This window comes from Ostrinia nubilalis, chromosome 3, assembly GCF_963855985.1.
Source record: "Ostrinia nubilalis chromosome 3, ilOstNubi1.1, whole genome shotgun sequence".
NCBI lineage: Eukaryota > Metazoa > Arthropoda > Insecta > Lepidoptera > Crambidae > Ostrinia > Ostrinia nubilalis.
In genome coordinates this window covers 3621899-3649862 of record NC_087090.1, presented here as the reverse complement: position 1 = coordinate 3649862, position 27964 = coordinate 3621899, and the positions used below count along the sequence as shown (strand labels likewise).

The window sequence follows — 27964 nt, the reverse complement described above, 5'->3', positions numbered from 1 at the left end:
TGTAAGCGTTGAAAATTTTGTTGCGTCATACCAATATTTTATGTACCTATTTTAGTTATTTATTTTAACATTTTCTTTTGATGAAAATCCTACCTACATGAATATACAATTTGTTTTCGAAAGTTATTACTTCATATGAGAGTAGATTCATGTTTTCTTCGCTTATTTATTTTTACCCTTAACCACTATTGCCCTAAATATAGCACAAAGACGTCCAATTACAAAAGCAACCTTATCACGGCCCCATAAAGTCTATCATAAAAGTTTGTTGTTAGTGCCTACTCGTATGGCAGGCTCGACAGTCATTAGACCGTTCATTAAACAAAATGCGTTCGAAACCGCGAACAACGTTACTGTGAAATATCACGTGACCCAGAATTTATTTGATACTCCGTTCATATTTGGACAACGAATTTTGTACGAGATATTTCTGTTGTCTAGGTAAGTACAAAAACTTTGATAATCCTACTATTCTACTATAATATTATAAAGGCGAAAGTTTGGATGTCATGATGTCTGGATGTTTGTTACTCTTTCACGCAAAAACTACTGAACGGATTTTTTTATTTTTTTTCTTTATTAAGGAAACAAACAGCATGAGTTTATACATGTGAACTTAAAAAATAAAAAACAGTACAGTAGCCTAATCAGTTTCCACAGATAAACTTTACAAGTTAATTAAATTTTGTTGAAACTTTACAGTATTATTGTTTATAACCCAGATTAACATAATGTAGGCTATAATTTATGACGATATGTGACAAATGAATTTTGAACGAAATTTACGTCTTTCACTACGAGGGATATTTATTAATTGAAAGGCTTTGATATACCTATGTTAAATGTAAAATTATATTGCTTCAAATAAAATAAATTACATTTCGTTTTGGTAGAAAATTCAAGACAAAAGAGAAAAGTGACAATCGATGAAAAAACGCAAAAAAAGTAAAAAGTATTTTCTAACCGGCCAGGCGCGCGACCAATGAGTTTGGTATGCAACCTTACAATTTTATTTATTAGTTCTAGGTCATCAAGACGGACCTGTACAATTTTCCATAAATAAATAAGACGTGTAAAAAAGCTATCGTCATTGGTTAAAATCTACAGCGCTGGACAAACTACTGTTTTTGACATTCGCAAATATTCATGCCGTGAAACGCCATCTATCAACATGATATCTAACGGGGGTAAAACGAGGTCCACGCGTAGGTACGAAGTCGCGGGCGGCCGCTAGTATTAAATAAATAAATAAGAAAGAATACATAAAAGGTAGTATGCAGAGAGCTTAAATCAAATAGTAAATCTCTATTACTGGTTTTGTTTTATGTATTCTGTCTGTAAGTTTTTTTTTGTAATAAGCAATTAGCTAAAAGTTCAGATTTAAATTGACCATATCAAGGATTAAATTGAATTCAAGTATTAGTCGTTTCACAGCCCCCATTGGATCGGAAAACCATAATAGAATGCGCTAATTTTAAATTAGACAAGGAATCAGCTTAATTAGCTAATGAGAATGCTAAGCTCACACACGTTGCTCGTTATGATAATTATAGCAAGGTAAATACATAATCAACAAACATTTATGAAAATTTATGAATAAGAATATTTTTTCACGCAACTGAAAAAATATTAGCTTTTATTAGACATACATACGTAAGTAATAGGTATTTATACTCGTAGTAGTACCTACATCCGCATGACGGGTCTAATACGGGTGATTTAAAGCCTGCCAAAGCTTAGGTCCCACGGCTGCAGTAAACGCGAAACTTCAATAACAGTTTTCAAACTGTGCTTTGCTACGATTGTAACATTCCACCAGGGATTTTTATTCCAGACAGTTTGCGTTCCAAGTTAGCAGTGTTTTTAGGTACGGGTTATTTTTTCAGTTAAACTAGCTTAGTTCACTGGCTTTGAACTCAAAAGCAGTAAAGCTATGCACTATGAGCGTGTAAGTTTTTTTGCAGTTCTGTCAGTTGAAACTGTCAGAATGCAAAGATATTGTTGCTATTTTTGACTATTTAGAAATCTGTTCATGCGAACGTGTCTAGATAATGCAACTCTACCAAGAGCGAAACGAATAAGAAGACAAAAGCTCTAATCTGATCAAGTAGAGTAAACCGAGAGGCACGTTGGGCGGCTTATAAGGAGTTAAATTGTACCAATATTTTTTTTTTTAACAACAACGAGGAATCTCTTGGCCTGTATCTCACCTGATGGTAAGTGACGATCAGGCCGAAGGTAAAAGCGAGCTTCACCCGGAATCCTCAACCACAGAGGAACTGGCTATCTTACCTCTAACTGCCGGAACACAATAATGCTGTTAACATTATTGTTATGGCGACAGACTTAGGTTAGATGGTGGTAGCTAACCAGGCGAACTTAGAACAAGCCCTACCACCAACCAAACTGAACAGAAAAATCTGCCCCCACTGGAAATCGAACCCGGGACCTCTGCGTTTGAAGCAGGTGGTCTTACCACTAGACCACAAAGGCGATTAATTTATGATAAGACACAGGTCTATTGTTTACAAGTTCGACCTAATTACTGTAGGTATCAAAAGACAGAAGCTAGATTTATTCAAGCCTGCGTTTAACAGATCCACAGTGGACCCATCACAAAGGTTAATGGAGAAAGTCGAGGGTCAACAGTTCGGGTACAATTTACCCGCTGACCCCAAAATTTCAATTTCGTATTAATTTATACCCGTGTTACTGTGCCCTTTTGGGTAAAATTCAACAGAAAAAGTTGGTTGTTCAATTTATGGACTGTTGTTTTAAACGCTTACATTTTGTATGTTTTTCTTTTCTCAGTATCGAATAGGGCAACGCGTATAACAATTTTGTGTAAACAACAAATTGTTTAGTTATTCGAGTTGTCTCGTGCTATTTTTGTTATTTTCACGTACCTATTTATTCGTTTTGTATTTATGTTATTTTAATTTTAATGTGATTAAGTTAATTAGGAAATATTTGTTGTGTTAATGTTTCGACTAATCCTAATTATAGAGTTTGGCAAAAATCTCTAAAAGCAGAGGTCTATAAAAATCGAGGTAAAATTACTGGGTAAATGCCCAACAGGGTAAATTAAATGAGGGTTCTAATTAAATAACACAAAATTAGTAGACTATTCAAAGCCAAGTAACCTATCCACTGGTGCCTTTTCTCCTCCTAATGTAGTTCATTAGAACAGCCTTAAAGCATCAACTGCAGTAAAGCTCCATGCACACGCGACCTTTCGCTGGCATTTCCCGGCGGTAGATTGACAATTTCTAGCCTTGTTTGTTTTTGTTTTCCAACTCTACCCGTGGCCACTCCGCTTTATGAAACCGACCGGATAACTTTGGAAGTTTCATTCGATTTCATTTCAAATTGAAGTGGAAACATTGTTTTTCATTAGTTAAGTGCATGAAGCTTAAAGCTTTAGTATTTATTCTGGTTGTAGCCAGATTAGGACTTGAAGTATACAAATACAGAAGACAGATGAAAATATGGTAATTTTGAAAATGGAATTGTATGTATTTTGGATTTCAATGGTAGAGAGATTACGTGCTAGATCCGATTCGAAGGATCGCCAAAGAGCACGATCTCTCGATTTTATCAGGTAGTGCTATATTATTGAGGCGATTTATCATCATCATTTCAGGCCTTCAGACGTCTAATGCTTTTTTTTATGTGACAGGAGACAAACAAGCAGACGGATCACCTGATGGTAAGTGATTACCGTCGCCCATAGACACTCGCAGACCCGTTACAGGTGCGTTGCCGGCCTTTAAGGTGAAGATACGCTCTCCTCTTGAAAGCTTGCAGGTCGTATCCGTCCGGAAACACCGCAGACGACAGTCCATTCTACAGTTTGGCTGACCATATCCTTTCCCCAATGATTAACATATGGACCGATTGGTAGTGACATGCATCCAGCGCCTTTCTGCTACCTTGATGAGGTCGTCGGTCCATCTTTGAAGCAACTAACCTATTTATGCTTATGGGGGATTCATGTAGGTACCTAAAGATGGAGATATTGTTCGTTGTTCAATCCACAAAAAAATAAGTTTCTTCGTCATCTCAATTTCGACCTAATTAACGCATAACTCATCAGTCTCAAAAACAATTGTGGTATGTTAAATGTTTTATTAAAGAACATTAAAATGCTTCACAATTACACCATAACACAAGCGGTTAATTTACAAAGTCCGTGCTTTAATTAATTCAATTAAAATCTTTCGAGTCTCATTGTAGTATTCGTGAAATGTTTCGCAAAAACAATAACAATTATTATAAGAATTTCCTTTAGCCACTTCAGTTATTTCTGATCGTAGCTACAGACTAATTAAGGCCTTATTTTGAGTGGCTTAATAGATAAAATAGCCTACTGATATCCAAAAAGTTAAATAAGCAGAATGGCAAAAAGTTAATGGTACGAATAACTAAACACTAAATATTATAGACATAAAATGTTGAGTGTTTAAAAAAAATACGACTGAAAGGAATACTTTCATAGATCCTTTTTCTTTCTTAGAAAGCAAAATTGATCTCAATACATGAAACAATACGTATCTATTGATTGCTCTGCGCGTGCTCACTGGTGACGTAATAGATCCTTAGCCATCCTTAGCTATACAAAAAAGGTTAAGTTGCATTATGTAAAACTCATAAAAGTATTTCAATTGACAGTACACTACTGTACAAATCCCCTATAGATCACGAGGAATTGGCGCAAATAGTATATCTTCAGAGGTTCAAAAGTTCATCTCTATTAACAAAACAAAAAAGATCACGAAAAGATAATATCCTGTTAACGAGTTAAATGTATCATAGTTTAGATACGATCCTTTATATCGTATATTGAACTCAAAAACCGGGCTATCTAACCTCCTAATGACGTACGGATTGCGTAAAAGCTCACATTAAGTACGTATTCGATAGGCATACGAATATAATGAATGTCATTTAGCATATAATGCGGTATCGTTTGTAGATACCGCTGTTGAGTAGCGCTGGCCCATTGTTGTGTTGCATGCAGTGTCAGCGCGTAATGAGTGTCTGTTTCCATTGATTGTTCAGATAAATTAGCAATTACCTTACTAAACTTCAGAATATTATCAGGCCTGTTCCTCTCCGCGAGTTTACATCGAAAACAAAACACGCACGATGGCCCACCTACAGGATACTATTCGACAAGGCCTCACACACGAGCGAACATTGACTCACGCACGCGTATTCTTGTGTATGATGGAAGAAAATAAAGAAAATGGTGTACTAAATACTGTGCAGTATTTAACTGCCTAAATAATAATAAAAACACAGAATGTACTTTTTTAAGTTGCCTCAAGACACTGAGAGGTAAATAAGTAGTTAATAATATTATTCATGATAATTCATGCTAAATCATGTATTTCCTCCGCCATTTTCCGCAGTTTGGCATCTCACGTCACATCATTTTACCGAAGTCAGCCCTATAGCTTCGGCGCAGTGCCGATCACTGACGTTTGTCAACAAAATGGTGCTTGACTAAATACACCTAAATTAAACCATAATTAAATTACACCATATTGCTAATGACATTGAGCATACATTTTTTTAAATACCTTCGCGAAGTAAAACTTCTGTACGTAGTACTTATTATTATTCTGTGATATTATTCGAATATGCTGAGTTGCACCAACTTACTTTGACCATAACTACAACAATAACCGGTGTATTTTGTATGGAGTTTGACAGATTTTTGATTTTTTAAAGTTAAAGTAAAATGGTGCAGTCTTACTCTTTTTGTCGAATCGTGATGTTAAAATTTCGTATTTCTGGTATTTGACATATAAAAAGTACCTATAACTCTCAAATATTTATCAAGTTGTTAAATGGTAATTTTTATTAACCTCAGATTTGATACGTCTGCTCATACATAATAATATGTCCAAGAGCGAGAAGGTGTTTAGTAGCAGTCGATGAATTGTTAAGAGAGAAGTTTCGCACATTTTATTATCGTGATATAATGGAAATGCACAGAGCCTATCCCCTAGACTAGAGCCATAAGAGTTATGTAGATATGCTAGCAAGGCTATCAGTTAATTTGAATTTATAGTTTAGTTTTAGGAAAGGATTTAAGAAGTGGAATTGGCTATTAACTTATCCGCACTATTTTTTATAGTTTAACGCAGACAAACATAGAGTTTTTTTCGTTACAAATGATCGAATTTCAGGGAACTAGGTACGTACTAATTCCTCGAGACTCAAATTGAGCGCTGACTAGCCCCAATCTATACTATAAAGAGGTAAAGGTTGCGTGTTTGTATATTTGTTAAATTGTAAGGGGTAATCTCGGGATCTACTGAACTGATTTTAAAAATTCTTTCACCATTAGAAAGCCACATTATTGCTGAGTGTCATAGGTTATATAAATAACCGAAAAACTCCACGCGGGCGAAGCCGCGGACGTCAAGCTAGTATTTTATAATTTATGTCAACAGCAGGTTGACTGTGATGACGTAGCCATAACAACATGAAGTATGTAAGTAGGTACTATTGTTTTACATTGTGTCAATTTTAATATGTGTAAAGCTATTCATCGAAGTATACATACTGTAGTAACTGTTCGACGAATTAATTGGTCATGCAGTCGATTTTTGTTTAACAATTTTTAAGATGGTATGTCATAATGGTACTGTCAAACCAGAACACAATACTCTTTTAAAGTGTTAATCGTATGTAAAAATATGTTTTATGAATGAGTATGAACTGTAGCACATAATAACTTATGAATGTTTTATACTTATTTGTTAGTACACGTGTAGTAATTTATAAAATGAATAGATGAAATATGAATAGTGTTTTATTAATATGAATCAATGGTTTGAAAATAATGCTTGCCACTGGCTTCACTCCAAGCTCTATGTGAATAAAGACATAGGCTGAGATGCACCGTCTTACTTTAACTTTAACAAAAGTCAAAGATCTGTCAAACTCTATACAAAACACCGGTTATTATAGTTACGGTTAAAGTAAAATGGTACAACCCAGCTCTCTTTAAAATTTGTTACGATGTGAGTATTGTTAGCCTGTGCGTTTTGCACAAATGTAAAGCAATGGCATTGTGAAGAGTGACACTTGATACGTGTGCATAGTGGCTAGTTGCAGTGGAACCCGCTAGAAGTATAGTGTCGCATCCACTGCGATTAAAAGTTTATATCTGACTTTAGGCAATATTATACTAAGTAATTATACTCGTGATAAAATATCATCTGATAAATCGTATCGTGACAAAATACATATACCTAGTTATTTATAGCACTGCGAAGCAAAGGCGAACCAGGTTATATTGAGCTCATAATTCGCGTTTATCTAATTGATTTTCAAATTGGAACAATATTAATATTATGAATGAATGACACTCATTTCAAATCATTTTATTTACATGCAGAAAATAGACACTAAAAAATTTAAGATTCATTCGACTCAGAATTACACAAAAAGACACTGAAAACAGAACAACTTATTGTTTTATTGACAAAAAGCTCAACGATAAGAAGAATAAGAATAAGAATTATTTATTTTCTAAAACATGGTCATTACAGATTTAGCAAGTGTCAAAAATAATTTTACAGCCGACAGTCAGCTACCATTATTTTACCATTAGCAGCTATTCGTATTAATACAGTTATGATTCTTGCCTTCAAATTAAACAAAAATATCTAACGATTCACGTTCAAAATACATTAACTTGATTAAATCTGCACACTGATAAAAAAAAATCCTAGAAGACATTAAAAATAAATCGTAATATTTTATATCAATGGATGCCTACAACGTGTATTGGAACACCAAAACTAGTTGCATTGTATGCGAGGGAAGTGAGCCTCCGTATAAGGAAGGTTGCTTTTAATATCAACTATCAACTTGATAGATAGATACCATTTCGCAATTGGACTTACAATCGTTACGCAATGGGCGTTATTTAGATACATATAAAGGTCAAATTAATTTGTATTGCAAGTGACTGTAATTAGACACTTTTGTACCATAACGTATGTAGATCAAGTTGCAAAGTGAGCCTTCGAAATTGAATGAATTTGATATGTTCAAAAATATTTAATCAATATTGGGTTTTTAGAGCTATTTGACATCATCATATTATATGATGTACGTCCTTATTAGTAGTTTATCTTATCCATGAAGCAAAGTTGCTGGAACTGACATCAAATCGTTTTCGGAGAAAAGTCCGAAAATAAACATTAGAAAAAAAATCATAGAAGTTTGTCCTAAATTAAAAGTGTACAGAAACCAGAATCACATCGCTTCGAGCTCTACCAAACATCGCATGTGCAAAAATATTGGCTGTTCAAAGGCTTTTTTAATTCAAACTTCAATCGATACACTCAATTGACGAGTCGATATTAATTACATCGAATGATACCGAAATGAAAACAGACAGTATCTCTACGCCTCAAAGGGTACAGACAGGGACATATCAAGCTTACAATATGTGTCTAATATAGTTGCAATAAAGTTGATTTTGCAATAAAAATATACAGTTTCATGTGCCGTCGACTGTAGATCAAAACAGACACGATTAACGGTTCATCACTGCTATCTGATAACCGTATCGGTGACGTCATCTCGGTCACATAGATACGCAATAATTACAGATTTACATGGCTCGCATAAAACACTATGCTATAGATATCGATGGCTTGTATAGAAACGTTGCTTTTACGCGCGTTTTTGTAGCGATGTGTGTCTAGCTTGTGGATAAATAAAAGCCTATTTAGCTCAGCTTATTATGCAGCGTGCTATGGAGAGGACTGTGCTTGGTGTTTCTTTGCGAGATCGAATCAGAAATGAGGAAATCCGTAAACGAACTAAAGTCGCTGACATAGCCCGACGGATTAGCAAGCTGAAGTGGCAATGGGCAGGGCACATAGTGCGCAGAACTGACGGCCGATGGGGCAGCAAGGTTCTGGAATGGAGGCCGCGTACCGGAAGGCGCAGCGTGGGACGTCCACCCACAAGGTGGACCGACGACATCGTAAAGGTAGCAGGGAAGCGCTGGACGCAGGCCGCTACCAATCGATCAACGTGGAAAGCATTAGGGGAGGCCTATGTTCAGCAGTGGACGTCCTATGGCTGACATGATGATGATGATGATGATGATGCTCAGCTTATTGGAATAAATAAACTTAGGCCGGGTTGCATTATCTTACTTTAACGGGAACTATAACGAAAACCGGTGCTTTTTGTATAGAGTTTGACAGATTTTTGACGTTTGTTAAAGTAAGTAAGATGGTGCAACCCAGTCTTAGAGATCCATGATATGTAGTTAGTAAAGTTATATCAAGTCATAGGTACAACAGAGAGGTAAAACTAAAATATACGAGTAAATAATTATTAAAATTGAACTTAAAAGCTCATTAGCAATAGAATATCTCTAAACTAATACTGAAAAGAAAATTCTCAGTCTCCTTTGCATTTGCTTCAACAGTAATGAGGAATTTTATAGGGACTATTCTGTCACTGAAAAGAAGAAAGCTTTTTTATCAGATATTATCAGTGTTTTGATAAGAAGGGTAAGCTAAAAATAGTATTACGCTATCTGTTCTTAAACCTATTTAGTTTTTCCCGTAGTTTCCGAAGAATTAAATCGGATACTCAATAAAAAAAGTGCCTTCTTAAGTCTACAATAACGAAGGTGAGGTCGATTTATCCTGTTCAAAGAATGAGACTGAAACAAATCGCTGCTGAGCAAAAGTAGATAAATCTAGACAAACTTTCGTATGTCATGTTAGAGTTGGGAACTTCGTAGAATGTGGGTTGCGCTTTTTCTTACAGTTTAAAAGTGATTAAAACTGGTCAAGTACGAGTTAGAGTGGTTTTTATTAATTCAAATAGAATCACAGAAGTGGCTATCTTAGTGAAATATGAAGTAAGAGAATCAAGTAGGTACCTGGAAAACCTAATGAAATTCATGTTTATAAACCTAGTCTTCCGAAAAAGATTTGTTAAAACAATTGAGATGTCATTAATGGAACTTTTGAATGAATTGATTCGACAAACATAATTTAAATACACTCGACATCAAATAAATCACACCTCCCGCGACAAGCATTTTCAAACGTATGCAACCCCACTTCCCACCAATATTGGCACCATTTAAAAGCCTAGTTCTAACCTTCATTTCATTAAAGGAAAGGTTTTTGCCCCAAAAATGTGTCTTTAGAAGGATCCAGAGTCACTTCTTCAAAAAATAGGTAGTTACGCTAAAGTCAACTTTTATGGCTATAAAACTGTTAAGTTGTGATTAATCGCTATCCATCTGTTAAAAAGGACACGTGAGATCATTATTTGGTTTTATAACCATAAAAATTGGTCTAATTGATCCCATAGGTGGGCCCAAAGTGAGGTATTTTTTCAAGTCACATTTATGGTATATGTTAATCATTTATTAAGAAATTAAATGTGTTTTTCTTTAAGGAAATTTATTGGGCTTTCAAATAACACCAATATTGTTGGGGCACTATGATTGTATCAGAAGAAAATCGTTAAAGTTCGCGTCGCGGAAGGTGCGGCTTATTTGATGTTGAGTATATGTTGCATTTGTTGAAGAAGGCTTACGCCCAGAAGTGAACTACTATTATTTCAAACATCTTATTCAAGTTTAATAACCCTAGACATTGAAATAAATGAGGTAGGTATACCTACTTAGAAAGCTCCTAAATACTGAATGAATATGAATGTGAACAAAGCAAGGTAGGTATTATTTGAAATTGCGTTGGCTTTATTTTGGCTGTACATTTACAACAGGTAAAACCGACACAGAGTGTGAATATTTAAAGATGGCCGCTTGGTTCGGTGGTTTCAGGCCGGGATTACAAAGGTTGGTCAAAGGTTCGACTCCCACCAAGCAATTAATATTTGCACGATGAGCAACAAGGTATTATTAATGTTTATTAATAATTTAGTAAGGTATATTCGTTGCATAATGGCCTTTGCTCATTAAATAAGTCTAAACACTTTGCAAAGGGATTTCGATAAGAGAGTAACCGAGAGCTTTTACGTTTAATTGTGTACCTTTTGTATAGGAAAAGCTTGAATCTGCAATAAATAAGGCATAACTGCTGAGTAGGGATTCTTACTTTAGTTAACTTAAGGCATGATAATGCTTTTGGACCAACCTAAAACAATTTTTGCGTGAAATTGGAACGATATGACATTACATTACTGTACTTATTTATATACTCGTAGTAGTAATTGAAAAACATTGCTCTTAGTCCCTATTTATTTTTAGAAAAATCATCCGACAAAAAACAAAACTCACGTCACATTTTTTTCCATTCACCACTGGGATTCACGACTGACCGTCACGAACGTGCAAGCGACATAAGTTGCCCCAAAAAACCCTAGATTTATATCCCCAACTATTGCTTGAAGCAACTCTCTCCCTAGAGAGCTGCGTGCCTAGGCTGGGATGAGTTGCGTGAGTGGATTTTTTGAAGGAGACACTTTGGCTATCTTATAATATTAGAGTGGAAATGTCTATGTCACTTTTCTCGTTTTTGTATACCAAAGGTTGAATTCGGAAGAATTTTCTAGTTTAGGAAAGCTTTATTCATCAAGATCACATTTACACTTCTCTTATTTGTGTTTTGTTATAAAAATGCTAATAACTGTACAAGCATGAATGTTGTTTTTTTTATTTTGATTTTAGAGGTCGTTTACTTCGCTTACCAGATTACAGCTTTTACTTCATATTGATATTAATCCTAATCAATGCCAAATCTAATGTTTATTTAAATGTAATTAATCATGCAATAGTTTGTTCAACTCATTGGTTACCAATGCACAAAATAGAGAAACATGGGTTTCAAAGTTTCAACGTGAGATTTTTATGCGTGAGTGTCGCATGCGTGAGTGAGAAAAAAATGTCGCATTGAGACACGTGTGTTTCTATTTTAATTAAAATGGACCGCGAAAGTTTAAAATCTTATATCAATGCAGAATAAAACGGACAACGTCTAAACAAATATTTTTTAGGATAATAATTTTATTCCATAAAGATAATATAAAATTAAGTACGCTTGCCAATTACAGATGTAAGCATCTCTTCCCGAATTGATTGATTCCCTTTCCCCTCTCAAAAGTTTTATAATTGATAATTAGGGTGATGGGCTTGAAAAGTTATAATTATGGCTTAATTAAACTGAGCTTCTGAAGCTGCTCTTATTGATTTATTATTTTTTACTGAAATAAGTTTATTGACAAGTGAATTTTGTGTTTTTTAGAGAATTAGTGAAAAAATGTAGAGCACGGCAAGTCTAATTTAACATTTTACATAAACAATGCATTTATACGCATTTGAAGAACGATTCATCCGCTAGGAAACTACAAGCAATTCATATAATACGAAAGTCCCTGTTTTACATAATCAGCTGTAATATTTGTAACGATTTTAGTAATAATACTTCAGATAAGCCATCTTTTGAAATATTTACGATTCATTCTAGTAATGCATCGATCTACCTAAAAGGCGTCATAAAAAGTCAGGGTCACTAATGTTTATTTATTTGCTACCCAGTATGTAGCCTTACCTACCTAAGCATTAAACATGCTAAGTTAATGATTCGATAAGTATTTTGATACGACGCAGGTTAATTAATCAAAAACATTTCAATTGATGAAGTCATTAACCTACTAATCAAACCACTCTAATCAAGGCATTAAGCTACATTCTTGTTTGTATATTATTTGTTTCTTTAGTTCATTGTTTACATTAGAATCTAGGATTATATTGATGTTCAAATGACAACATCTTGTGAAGTTATTTGGCCTATTGACCAAGTAAATTAAAAAAACGGAGACCGATTCGTTGGTACACCACTAGCCCGATATGAAAAAGCTTAAGGCATTCAATTAAAAACACTGTAGAGCAGTTGTAAAAGTAAATGTTATCATAACAAATTATGAACTATTATAGGCCGAAGCTGTAGAATAGATCAATGTGTTGTTATCGATAAAGAATGTTGCGATATATTTATGGATAGCTCAGCGTTTCTCGTCCCGTTTATCATGTTCTTTTTTATGGTGAGGGCGTTGAAAACCTTACGGCTTCAAGAATAAGTCCAAACAAGGCGTAAAATACCTTTCAGCTTCTGAATCGGTTTAGTTAAAAAACAAATAAGACTCACCAATGACATAAGAATACCCGTCCAGCGTCAGCACGCATTTCCTCGGGGCGCCTGACGCCGACCGGTGTCTTATCGTCCGGGGCGCCGCCCCAAGCGCCCGCCCGCCCCCAGGATCGCTGTGACACTTGTGCACCAGCTCCTTATCATTGCCCACGTTACTGCTGCCGTCGACAGACCCTTGTCTGCTCCCCTCCAACAAGGCTTTCCCTCGTCGCATCATCACATCATACGCTATCTCCACAATCACAAACAATCACCGCCACAATCACAAAAATCACCTCCACAATCACAAAAATCACCTCCACAATCACAAATAGTCACAAATAACACCGTTATCAATCACAATCACTCGTCACTGTTGTTGTTCACTAAAATTCGTGTTCACACGCGCCAGATATGTTTACTATTAATACTATTTTGATATGTTACAGCCAGCTCGTAAATAGTTGCGTTTAGTTATCAATGCTCCACTCTAATGTAAACAAAATAAAAATTAACAGCTTAACGTTGATTATAATTCGGGCTATTTTTGACGCAATCTGCGTAAATGATCTAAAATTGGAATGAAACCACCAAAAAGGTCATTTCAAATAAACAAAACATCTTTTAAATTTCGCAAATTGACGTATTACGGTAATGGCAATAAAATCTGTTAGACATTATTTAAATTGAATAATAAATTATCGACTACTTGTGAATGACAGTTAAAATTAATCAAGTTAAAATTGCCCCATGATATAGTAATAGTTATTTATTTTTGTACAGTTAAATCTATCGGTAACTGGTTTTACTGGTTGTTGCGTCAAACCAATCTGCGATATTAAACTGTTTCAAGTCCATGAACCGGTAGGTACTTGTATTTGAAAATATACATAATTAAATACGGTTTTTGCATGATTTAAATTGCTTTTAAAGTTTTTACTTATAGTGTTTACCGTTTCCAAATTGCTAACAGAATTAGCTTCGGCATATGTTTATCATCTAATTTTCATTAGATTTACTTAACTGTCCATCGTAATTGCAAAACTACGGAACAAGAATTCTTTTGTTTATCCAAACCAGCCGCATGTTAATGAACTATCAATGGGGCCCTGTCGGCTGTTCATTAACATTTTGTGAAGCAAACTTTTGGAATTCCTTCTGAAACAATGTACGAAATTTTCCGACGAGTTTTTGAATTATACACCGAGTGAATTCCCGAGTTGGAAGGACCATAATTCAAGTTCCAACTGCAATGAACGTCCAACACAGGTGGAAACACGGAAATCTATTTTCACGCGAGTTGTTTTTCCGCCATGGTAACGCACACGGTGCCCATAAAAACGTTGCGTCACTTTCAAGGGTGGGGGGAGTCCATTTGTAAACATTTTGTGACGTTGTCCATCTGACTTGGCCAAATCGCTACCAACAGGTGGTGTGGATTCCCAAAAAACGCTCTCCTAACACACGCACTCGTCACATGATTTCGAAAAAAGTTTTGTATTTTTTTTTAATTTAGCAATTATTTTTCCGGCCAGCTGTAACCTACCACGGGTGGGAAACATGGTCGGAGGTTCGTACGGCCTAGGGCGGCATAACGGCACACAACCGCACCGCGTGGAAGCCTGCGCGCGACTGTCGTCCGAGCCACATGCTACAGCCGCCACAGGTAGGTGTTGATTCCTACTGAGCACTTGTAGTTCCAAATTCAAATCCCCGGGACATCGAGGAATTTGTATCTGGCCAGTAATGTTCGTATTTAGGGCTTCGCGTAAAAATAGCGCTGATAAGAAGGACTTTGCTCTGTATCGGATAATACTTTTCAAAGCATGTTACAGCTTTTATTCGATTGGTTGTCATTCGATTTTGAGTGTTATGCATTTACACTTTGTTGACTGCTTTGTGACTGGTCTAATTTATATTTTTGACGTTAACAAAAAAGAAATATCTGATTCCTATTTCAAATTCAAATACAATAAATTGGAACATCTCTGATTAGCAACCTCATTACCCGTAACTTCAATAAGCATAACAACTCGAAGATAACGATCTTGTTAAGGATTTAACATAACCTTTCATCTGCGTATCTTGAAACAATACACAATACCTTGTTATTTTATTGAAAAACTTTTCACAGATTAGAGATTCCTGGAAAATGTACTAAAAAGGTTTTCTAGTTCACGGTATTTTGGGTTCGGTACTCAGTTAATTAATTGGCCATAACAAACACTTGATAAAGCTTAAATAGATTACAAAAAATCCATTAGCTTCAATGTCCTTAGTGATGAATTAGGCTGTGTTAATTGTTTACCGTCGGTTGACTCGCTGTTTTCTTTTATTGGAAAAGTAAGTAATAGTAAATATTAACATTTAATTTTAAGCTTATTTTATCAAGAACGTAGTAATATAGTTTTGTAATAATCTGTGTGTGATTACTAAGTCGTTCAAATTCAAATTCCTTATTGCTATGGAATAGAACATTAAAATTAATAGGATGTTAATTATGTTAATTTTAATTCTGTGATGGGTCTGGGTGTTACTATGTATAATAAGTATGTATTTACAAAAAAAGTATATAAGTATGTTTATATCCGTTGTCTAGTACCCATAATACAAGATTTGCTTAGTTTGGGACTAGAAGCCTGGTGCAAAATGTCGTAGAATATTTATTATTTATTTATTTATATTCAAAATAATATAGGTCAGTATGGAGGCCCCGTCGGGCACAGTAATAAATTAGAGGAAAGGAGAAAAACGTTAGCTAAGTAGAGCTTGCATCTTTTTCATCTCCATGGGCGAGCTCATCAAATATTTGCCTCCTTTGATATTCGAACCTGCGACCGCAACTGGGATTTGTAATTCTAGTGCGCCCACCATCGTGCCATGTCGCTGCCGTTGGAAGCGGGACTCTTTAAAACTGACTGCTTCGAACGCCAATTTCAAATTCGAATTTTTCTAACCCTCAGATCTCAGCTGAGATTAGTAACATAGGAGTTTGTGTTTTGTTTACTTGTGTTAAAGTTTAAGTTTGTTAAAACATGAACGTGATTAAGAAATACTATTAAGGACGTAGCACACTTATCGACCCAGAAAGGGACCGTAACCGTATCAACTCGAGGCGGTCGGTATTCTTTGTATGAAACTCCATACTGCAATGTACACTCTTATACGCACCGTAAACGCCTCGCCTCCCAGTTGACAGCGCGCGAAAGGCGATGACAGCTCGTGAAAGGCAATACGGTTTTGATCCCTTTCCGAGTTGATAAGTCTGCTATAACCTTTACTCGTATATTTTCTTTTTAACGCATTGTCCACTGCAGTGTAATTGACATACCAAAAACCGTTAATGCGAAATGCTGGCGTCGGTTCAAAAAACGAAGTCGTTAGTCAACTGTTTTATTTGCATTCAACAAATACTTTTTAAAGTGCATTTTTCTTTACTAAAATTCTTGCTGTTCGTGATCCACTTATTTAAATTATGGACTAAAAACAGAGTAATTAACTATGAAGAATATGCCAAGAATATGATTAAAGGTACCTACTTATTATAGAAAATAATTGTAGTACGAATTGTACTTAGGGAAAACAAAGTATTATGAAAGCAATTTCAAAAATTCTGAAAGAGCGAAGAATGCAAGTTATTCTTTTCAAAAAATATTCTGTTTGTATGATATTCTTATTAGATTCTTACATTCTGTTTACATATAAAGTAGGAATGATTAAGCTACATAAAACACTACTTAAAAAAACTTTGTAACCTCGCTGTTTAAAAAGCTGTCTGGCATTAAACTGAAATACACTGGTCATCACAAAAATCGACCCTCCCGCGACAAGCACTTTCAAATGTAGTTACGCTTGAGCCCTTTTATGGTTTTAATACTGTTAAGTTGGGATTAATCGCTATCCATCTGTAAAAGAGGACACGTGAGATCATTATTTGGTTTTATAACCATAAAAATTGGTCTGATTGATCCCAGAGGTGAGCCCAAAGTTAGGTCTTTTTTCAAGTCACATTTATTGTATATGTTAATCGTTTATTAAGAAATTAAATGTGTTTTCTATATGTTAGGTTTATGGATATTTATTGGGCTTTTAAATAACACCAATATTGTTAGGGCACCATGATTGTGTTAGTAGAAACGAGGTTTCCTGTAAAACGTAGGTGGGGCGATTTTTGTGATGACCAGTATATTATCACTGAAGCTCTCTCTCTCTCTCTTTCTCACCTTATACCTAGAGCATAGGAGAAAGTTATATTTATTCTCAAGCAAACTCCCACCTACCTACATTGTTGAACTAGCTATATCAAAAGTTCAGATCTGTATTAACAAAGTTGAAGTTGTTATTCGTCGAGAAGTGCGTGCTAACAACTCGAGTATCGGGCTTTCAGCGATTCTACAAACGATATGAGTTTTCAATTGATATTGGTTGTTGTTCTAAAATAGATTATAAGGATCTTGCTTTAGGATATGTTTTTGTCTGATTAAGTGTTTCATCTAAACGAAAAATTAAACTGATGGCAGTACCTGTTGAAGATTTTTTCGACTACTTTATAGACCAGGGGTGGCCAACCGGTCGACTGCGCAACGTAATTACCAACTACTACATGACTTACTTGACTTATGCCTGTTGTCACCATCAATCCCTTTTTTTTTAAGTGACCTCTATGGTAACAAATAACAGGAATTTTGTTTACATTGGTCACATAAAAATTAGGGATTGATGGTGAAAACGGGCATTAAGGTCCTATGTCCCCTAGATGGGCAGAGGGCGTCCACAACAGTCCTCCATCGCGTTCGGTCTTGAGCTTCGCGCTTGATGTGATGTGAACTACTACATGATGTGTACTAAACTATGCTGTTTTATTTAAGATTTCAAGAAGTATGTAAGTGGTAGACTGCTCAGGGTTTCGTTAGTAAACAGTGGATCTTATGCCTTATCAAGTTGGCCACCTCTGTTATAGACTTACAAGTGGGTTACAAGTTGTGGTGCAATCCAAATGAAGTGGCTTACCTGAAATGAAAAACATTTTGTTATCATCAAGTAAAATAGACATAAAGCATGTAGTAGCAGTCATAAATGAAGATAACAAATAAATTTTTAAGCACAGCTATTGAAATCGTGATCGCTTTGGCATTAAAAGAGATTGTGATATTAGTTTAAAATGTAATTAGAGTCTGTGGACAGGGTTAGCACTTAGTACTTAATAGGATTTCTCCGGACGTTTAACATCTCATCTAATAAAGCCTGGCTTTTTATCTCAGATGAAAAAATACTACGTTTTATCCACTGTCTTAATTAACTAAGTCTCAAAATGAGTCTGCTCTAAAACTAAATTCACGTTTTGAAAAATATTCACCAGCCACAAGCTCGCACTGAGAGTTTCGATGACTCTTTTATAATGCGAACAGATAGGGACTGGAATTCGCTTCCTGCTTCTGTCTTTCCCGAAGACTATAATCCGGGCCTTTCCAAGGCGAGAGTGAATAGGCACTTACAGGGCAGATATGTACCATCCTAGACTGCATCCCACTTAACACCAAGTGAGATTGTGGTCAAATACCTGCCTTGATAAGCATTTTTTTTAAAGTTCGTTCGAACGAACGAACGAACGAACGAACGATGTTGTTCCAGCAGAGCGTTAGAACCACTCCTACTTTTTTCATGGAAATACACTCGAAGAGGTTCTTGCTGGTGTCGGCCGTTTGGTGTAGTGGTTCAGAACGGACTACTATGCCGAGAGGTCCCGGGTTCGATTCCCGGCCGGGCAGAAATTGAAATGATGAATTTTAATTTCTGTGACGGGTCTGGGTGTTACTATGTATAATATGTATGTATTTAAAAAAAAAGTATATAAGTAGTATATCCGTTAAGCTAGCACCCATAACACAAGCATATTATTATTAATTGCTTACTTTGGGGCTAGATGGCGCTGTGTGAGATTGTCCAAAAGATATTAAAAAAAAAAAAAAAAAAGTTATAGAGGTGGATCGACCACCTCGTAAAGGCCTAATTGACCTCATAAAGGTAGCAAGAAGGCGCTGGATGCAGGCCGCCACCAACCGGTCATTATGGAAATCAGGGGAGGCCTATGTTCAGCAGTAGACGTCCTATGGCTGAAATGATGATGATGAAGATACTAGTTCGGTGAAAAGCCAATGATGATGATGATGAAGATGATACCGTGCTTCAACTTACTACAGTTTCAATAAAACTCAGGGTTAGATGGTAACCCTAGCTGAGTATAGCCTAAGGCGAGAAAACATTCCAAACAGTCTCAACAATAGCAAACGATCGGTATAAATAACGAGTCTTCGTACTTGTGATAAATGGGACTGATAATGACCATACTTAATTTACTGTGGTAAAAGAAGTGCTAGTATATTTGTTTGAGAGATATAAGCTATATTTTAGGTCTAGTGCTTAATTCTAGCATGAACAACTTTCGTCTTCGAATCGTTTGCGTATTCGACAAAATTCGATACTCAACCATCGAATTAAACGATAACGTGACAATTTTGATTCTCAAAATACTCGTAAGTTTCGTGCCACCATTTCTCATACTAATTTCACTTTACGACACGTTCACAAGGGCGCTGTTGTAGTTTTTGTTCTAAATCTTTTGATGGCGATTCGAAAACGCAAACGATTCGAACTCGAAAGTTTTTCGTGCTAGCCGTACTGAGGTAGGGAGCGGCACGGGAGCGTTGACATTGAGATATTATTTATTTATTTATTTATTTTAAGGACAGCCAACAAAGCATACACCTTATCTAATATAACCTTAATACATCAAACATTATGTGGTGTTGCCTTACTTAAAGGCTGCCACGGCATGCAAATAAGTGTACTACTAATAGAAGGCAAACACAATTTCAATTTTCATTTCTCTTTTACATAAATCATGTTTAGAGTCTACAGTTCGTTTCGGATACATAGTCCAATCTTTAGACTATTTATCCGAAACGAACAAGTCATGCAATACAGCTTTAAATTTACGAGGTGAATATGATATTATGTCGATGCTCCCAGAAGATGACCGTGACAGGCGGCTAAACTGCGATTGGATTCTATTGATTGTCGAAAAATTTATTATGACGTGACAGCATACAAATCTGAAGCGCATTTGAAGTCTCGTTGACGTTTGACGTTCCAAAAGCACCCTCCCGTGCGTGCCGTTCCTATACCTCAGACACTGACTGATTTAAGCGCTAGCACAGAATAATAATAAGTACTACGTACAGAAGTTTTACTTCGCGAAGGTATTTAAAAAAATGTATGCTCAATGTCATTAACAATATGGTGTAATTTAGCTTGTCTCAAGAGTCAAGCACCATTTTGTTGACAAACGTCAGTGATCGGCACTGCGCCGAAGCTATAGGGCTGACTTCGGTAAAATGATGTGACGTGAGGTGCCAAACTGCGGAAAATGGCGGAGGAAATACATGATTTAGCATGAATTATCATGAATAATATTAACTACTTATTTACCTCTCAGTATCTTGAGGCAACTTAAAAAAGTACATTCTGTGTTTTTATTATTATTTAGGCAGTTAAATACTACACAGTACCTATTTTAGTACACCATTTTCTTTATTTTCTTCCATCATACTCTGTCCCGATTCTGCTAAGTAAATTGGAAGGCATGGGAATACGGGATGTGCAGTTGAGACTCTTCGAGAGCTATCTAAGTGAGAGAACCCAGCGAGTTAAAGTAGATGATGTCATCAGCGATGAGCGCACTGTCAATTATGGAGTTCCCCAAGGCAGTGTGCTAGGGCCCACACTTTTTCTAATCTACATTAACGAACTGGGAGGGCTTAAGCTACCTAACGGAAAATCCATAATTTTCGCAGATGATACAGTCCTATTATTCAAAGCCAAAACATGGGAAGAGGTATACGGAAATGCTCAGCATGGAATGAATCTAGTAACGCAATGGCTAAAAAATAATGTGCTGACCCTAAATGCCGACAAAACCAAATTTATTTCTTTTACTATAAAAAAACAAGTTGACTCATCACCTAATCTTGCTCTGACTGCTCATTCCTGTCTTATGCCAGGACATGGTACCTGCTCCTGTCCTTATCTAAACCGTTGTGAGAGTATCAAGTACTTGGGAGTCTATATCGACGAACATCTCAGATTCCAGGAACACATCAACTCTCTCAACAGTAGGCTCAGAAAAATGATTTATGTTTTTAGAACTCTGAGACACGTTGCTGATGAGTTCGTGCGCAAATCGGTCTACTTTGCACTAGTGCAGTCACTGATTACTTACTGCATCACTGCCTGGGGAGGCTCGCCCAAAACAAACCTCATTGATCTTGAGAGAACGCAACGAGCTATTCTCAAGGTCTCCTACTTTCACACATATAGACATCCCACGTTCCAATTGTATACCCAAGCTAAGGTCCTAACAGTGCGCCAACTGCTTATATTGCATATAGTGCTCAAGCAGCACATCCTTGTCCCTTACAAAAACCCCTCTAAAAGTTCACCACGTAGGCGTCAACTGCCAGTGGACCGACGAACTCACAAGTTCTCAACATCTTTTTCGCAGAAGTTCTTTTGCTATCTTGGCGGATTCCTTTATAATAAAATCAATAAAATTCTTACAATATACCCGCTAACGAAAGTAAAATGTAAAGTGTTAACTTCTGAATGGCTGAATACTCTAAATTATAATGAAACAGAAATGCTATTAAATGTACCACTTTAGACGTATTTAAACAAGCGAGTTGAGTGTAACTGTTTCTGCTTTTGACACTGTAAAACTGATTGTTGCAATAACCTGTATCTATCTTTATACTTTGTTTTCTTTTTTCTATATTATAATACTAGCTTTCCGCCCGCGATTTCGCACGGGTGAAATTTCGTTTGTCACAGATCGTCATAAATTATAGCCTATGTGTTATTCTGGATTATGAACAATAATACTGTAAAGTTTCATCAAAATCCACTCAGTGGTTTTTGAGCCTATTCATTACAAACATACAAAAATAGTTACAAATCTTTCCTCTTTATAATATTAGTATAGATGTATTTTTTTTGGGAAGTTGGTTTGTGGAGGGGGCCTGATGACCTGAAATACAAGCTTCTTTTAGCTTAGTTTAGGCATCAGTCTCCCACAATAATCGAATTCTACTATAAGTCTAAACTGTATTAAAAATATTGTAATGATTGTTGTGGTGAGGAAATAAAGCATTTTTATTATTATTATTTTTTTTATTATACACAAGAATACGCGTGCGTGAGTCAATGTTCTCTCGTATGTGAGGCTTTGTCGAATAGTATCCTGTAGGTGGGCCATCGTGCGTGTTTTGTTTTCGATGTAAACTCGCGGAGATGAACAGGCCTGGTGCTAGACCTATAGGGTAGGAACTGACCGGCGTTTTTTTTTTATCCACAAAGTTAATAAAACTTTAGAAGCAAGCATGATACGTTACGCTGTGCTAAAAAACTGTGTAACCTGCTTGTTGCTCGCAGTTTCCCCTTACTGACTGCGTATGCTCGCTTTATAACAGGTTACATTACGCCCTGTAACGTCAGCTGAGTTGCACTACCTAACTTTAACAGTAACTATAACGATAACCGGTGTTTTTAGGGTTCCGTACCTCAAAAGGAAAAAACGGAACCCTTATAGGATCACTTTTTTGTCCGTCTGTCTGTCTGTCAAGACCCTTTATCTCAAGAACGCGTGAACGTATCAAGCTGAAATTCACATGAAATACTCAGGTCTATTGTCCCTTTAAGCTGTCAAAATATCAAACTTCTAAGCCAAGCCAATCAAAAGATACAGCCGATTATGTCGATATTTTGAACAAATTTTCGACACTCGCAAAAGAATCAAAACCTACAGGATACTTCCCGTAAACTCAGAATCTTGAAATTTGGCATGAAGTATTGTCATATAATGCAAATATAGGAAAAATTGCGAAAATCACATTTTTTTAGTCATATAATATAATAAAAATATTTTAATAAAATGAAACTTACTACCTTATTTCTCACGAACGAATAAAGGTATCAAATTGAAATTTATACCAAATACCTAAGTCTATTGTCCCTTTAAGCAATGAAAAAATCAAACTTCTAAGTTAACGCGATCAAAAGATACAGCAGTTTATACCGACACCTTAGACGAATTTCCGTCACACGCTAGGGAATCAAAACCTACAAGGTACTTCCCGTGAACTCAGAATCTTGAAATTCGGCACGAAGCAACGTTATATAGTACAGATAAAGGAAAAATTGCGAAAATGATAAATTTGAAGTTACATAAAATATTTAAATATTATTTTTGCTTACATGACATAAAATATTATTTTAATAATTATAAACTTACTACCTACCCTTTTTCACATGAACGCGTAGAGATATTAAAGTTGAAATTCATATCAAACACTTCTTAAATCTAATTGCCTCTAAACTGTGAAAAATTGTAAATCAACGCAAAAATTCAAAACGCTGAGGTAGGTACCTACCTATAATCGTACCGCATATTTTGAAATTCGCCACTACTCGCAACGGAATCAAAACTTCAAGACTACTACGATATCTAGTAAGTAATTTGATTTAATACGTCATAAATTGTAAACCGCTACGTTTGTACGGCGGAACCCTCGGTGTGCGAGTCCGACTCGCACTTGGCCGGTTTTTTGTATGGAGTTTGGCAGATTTCTGACGTTTGTTAAAGTTAAAGTAAAATGATGTCATAACCCAGCCCTAATATATTTAACCTGTGTCGTTCTAGCAGAGTACCTATAACAAAACCCCACTCTTCCCGTGGATGTCGTAAAAAGCGATTATAGGACAAATATGCGAATATCAGGGCTCCCCAAACAATGTAAGCCATTTGCTTCCATTTGCCTCCAGTAAAGTACTTCTGTAAGTAGGTACGAGTATGTCTTACTGCAGCGGAGACTAAATGGCCTGGCATCATCACCAGGGTAGGTATATCCAAAAGAACACCTTAAAAATATGATAGTAAAATCAATAACACAATAATAATATAAAAAAAAACATACATACAGCCGAACATATTATAACCTCCTCCTTTTTTGAAGTCGGTTAAAAAATTATAGTCATGTTTGTACGTCCTTGTACAAATAAAAAGCGCCTGCAATCAACCTCCAAAGCATTTATTGTTATAAGTAGTTATGTTGTAGTTTATGTTGTTAAAAATCCATTATATCGCTTGACCAATATATACATACATATTTCACATGGATAAATTATGTCTAATTTAATGCTTTGTATAGACTTCACGTGTATTCGTGAGATCGTTGACTGAATGCAGTATAATGGGGTAACAATAAGAGCCAATTAACGTCATGTTTGGTATGTAAATAACTTGATTTATTATACAAGCATTTGCTTGCGGCTCCGTTTGCAAATATTTTAGCTTGTCAAGTTTGAGAGATGTCAATAATTAATCGTCTAATAGGCAAGCAACATTAGCATTTAAAAGGTAACAAATCAGAATAAAAAATATTCCTGAAATAAAGTTCGTTTCAGCCAAATAACGTCCACTGCTGGACAAAGGCCTCCTCCAAAGATTTCCATAATGATCGGTCCTGCGCTGCCCGCATCCAGGCACTTTCCGCGACCTTCGTTAGATCGTCGGTCCACCTAGTGGGAGGCCAAAGCCTAGTTAAATCCAAATTGTGCCCAGTTCAAAGTGTAGATGTGTATTTGAGATCTTTATGATTACTTTTGTTAGGCACTTATTTATTATTCAAGCTGGATTGTAAGCGCCACAAAATGGTGGGAAAAACAACAAAGTTCTTAAAAAACAATTAGGTAAAATGGCCAGGAACCTCGTTAGCCGGCGAGTGTAATTACGTCACAACACCCACTAAAGTGATTAATTTTGAATCAAAGTGACTTTATTACTTAGTGACGCACTTGCCACAATAAAATTATTATCATTGTGCTACAACAGATAACATGAAATTGGTTTCTAGGGAAATTGTGAGGTAAACAACTTGATTGATGGGTTAAGAAAACTGGATTAGGTTACCCTTCAGTTTGATCGGTTAACTCCATTGTTGAAAGTGATTTTCTAGTAAAACATAGCTAATGGGATGGTTATGTTCTGTTTCTCAAAACAATAGAATTCAAATTCGCTTACGCATCTGTAACGATATTCACTACTTTACTACAATAGTATTTAGGGCATTATAGATTTAAATTTAGATTACTCGTAGATATTTGTTACAAACTAGGTATGGCTATTAGCTATGGTTTGTGCTATTTGTAACTATAAACCTATTTGTAACTATCTAAATATATGTATAGAACTCAAAGGTGACTGACTGACTGACTGACATAGTGATCTATCAACGCACAGCCCAAACCACTGGACGAATCGGCTTGAAATTTGGAATGCAGGTAGATGTTATGACGTAGGCATCCGCTAAAAAAAGAATTTTACGAAACTCCACCCCTGAGGAGCTGAAACGGGATCCACGCGTACGAAATCGCGGGCGGCCGCTAGTTAATAAATAAAATTCTAATCAAATTGTTCGCATTATTTAATATTATGTAATGACATAATGCCGAGTAAGATCTTACCTTAAAACTAAAAAGCTTCACCATCTCAATTAATAATAATATTTATTAAGATCTTCACTTTAATAAAAAAAAAAACCTTATCAAGTTCCATTAGTCAAAAGCTATAAGGTAACATTTTAGTAAAATCTGGATACTTTTCTGAAGAGCCGACGAAGCGTACCTCAAGACCTTAATTTTTGCTTCTTCTACATTTTACCTCACATTTCCATTTCTTTTTCACTCCGATTCAAACATAAATTAGGAGAGCCCTTGGAATAAAATAAATTATAAGAGTAAGATCCTTACCTAGCACTTATAGGTAATTAACATACCAAGTAGATAATGAACTCTCTATTTATGCTGGCAATTAACATGTTAAAATTAAAAACTATAAACTCTCCTCTCACTAGACTGTCTGGAAAAGATCTCCTTCAAGTTATAAGACCGCCTAAACTGTACCGTCTCTTTTATGCATTTACTAGCGGCCGCCCGCGACTTCGTACGCGTGGATCCCGTTTTACCCCCTTAAGGGTGGAGTTTCGTAAAATCCTTTCTTAGCGGTTGCCTACGTCATAACATCTACCTGCATACCAAATTTCAGCCCGACCAGTCCAGTGGTTTGGGCTGTGCGTTGATAGATCACTATGTCAGTCAGTCAGTCTCCTTTGAGTTTTACATATTTAGATTTTTTTTGTTTGTAAGTGTATTTAGAGTTTAAAAATGACATTCCTATCTAAATTAGGAGTACATAAATTACTTTAAACATTTCAATAAATTTCATTGATCAATTCAAGCCTTTTTATAGGTTTCATCATGAGTCACTTAAAATAAATTACAGAGGATTTCCCGTAAAAGTGTCAGACGTAATTGGAAGCTTTTGTGAAACATCGGCAGTATTTTTCACGTAAACAATGACTTAGTTACAGTACACGAATTACAAAAACTCATGTAGGCACACTACACACAGGCTTTTTAATTGGTCAGCACCACAGAGTAAAGAGATGAGCCAAACGAAAAGTTAAATTTATTTGATGTGGTTTAATCTAATCAACAAAATTGCAAAGTACGGAGTCGGAAAATTGAGATTTTTTTTTATCCACAACGGGGAAGCTCTTGGCCTGTATCTTTTTATTTTCCTTGGCTACCTCTAATATTCTCCTTTAGAACAAAGGTACACAGTAGAGGTAGAAGAAAAGTATACATGTAGGTCACTAAGTAAATATTAGAGAAAAAAACACGTTTTGTAAGTTTGTTTACACTTATTTATGAGAAGAGTAAGACTTACAATAACCGGTGCTTTTTGTATGGAGTTTGACAGATTTTCGACGTTTGTCAAAGTTAAAATAAGATGGTGCAACCCAGCCTTAGTAAAGTTTAAATGACAATACCTGTTATGGTGTAACAAACAAACATTAATTCTCAGATACAAGATTTAGTACATTAATATTTTGTTCGAGGCTTTGTTCTTTCTAGTTTTTGCGCACAATACCTAGGCAAGCGGTTGGCTGTTCTATTTAGACTACCCCAACGGTAAGCCAATGTTCGCGTGCGGCTAGCCATTCAGTTCGGCCGAACAATTTGTTTTATCGTTCTACTAGATAAACTCGCTGTGGAATTTCCCAACAGTTGTGTTTTGTTTTTATTTTTAGGCTTTTTACCATCCAAATTGCGTTGTACGTTAGACGGCAAAATTATAGTGTTGGTTAGAAGTTGTTTTTTGCAGGATCTCGTTTAATAGTAATACGTATTTTAAGGCTAATACTAAGGCTGGGTTTCACCATCTTACTTTAACATTGACAATCGTCAAAAATCTGTCAAACTCCATACAAAAAACGCAGGTAAGTAATCGTTAAAGTTAGGTGGTGCAACTCAGCTTCAATATCCACACGAACATCCCGTATGCAGTGCAGTGTTCTACAAACAACTGAGGAATTTTATTTTGTTATTAAACTGGACCAGTATAAATTAGGCTCCAGTGTAATACAAGTATTGTTTACTAGAAGTGTTTCGCTTCCTGCATACGTCAGAAAACCGTACCTGCAAAAAACAGGATACGGTCGTGGGAAAGGGCCCATAATAATCTTGTGGTTGGTCACTATTCAAAAGGTTTTTTCAATCTACCTAAATTTTTCACCAGTAAACAATTTTGAAGCAGTCGAATTTCAATTTGCATAAATCGCACAGGGATTTGAATAAAATATGTGAGAACCCGTTTACGACTTGGGATTTTCTTTTAGGAGTTTCCTGGTTCCCTT

General features: G+C 35.9%; 1 protein-coding gene across 2 annotated transcripts in view; it reads right to left on the bottom strand.

Moving 5' to 3' along the window:
- LOC135087598 (dual specificity calcium/calmodulin-dependent 3',5'-cyclic nucleotide phosphodiesterase 1) overlaps positions 1–27964 on the bottom strand; it is a 276250-nt gene that overhangs the window by 193108 nt on the left and 55178 nt on the right. The gene's annotated exons all lie outside the window — the stretch shown is intronic.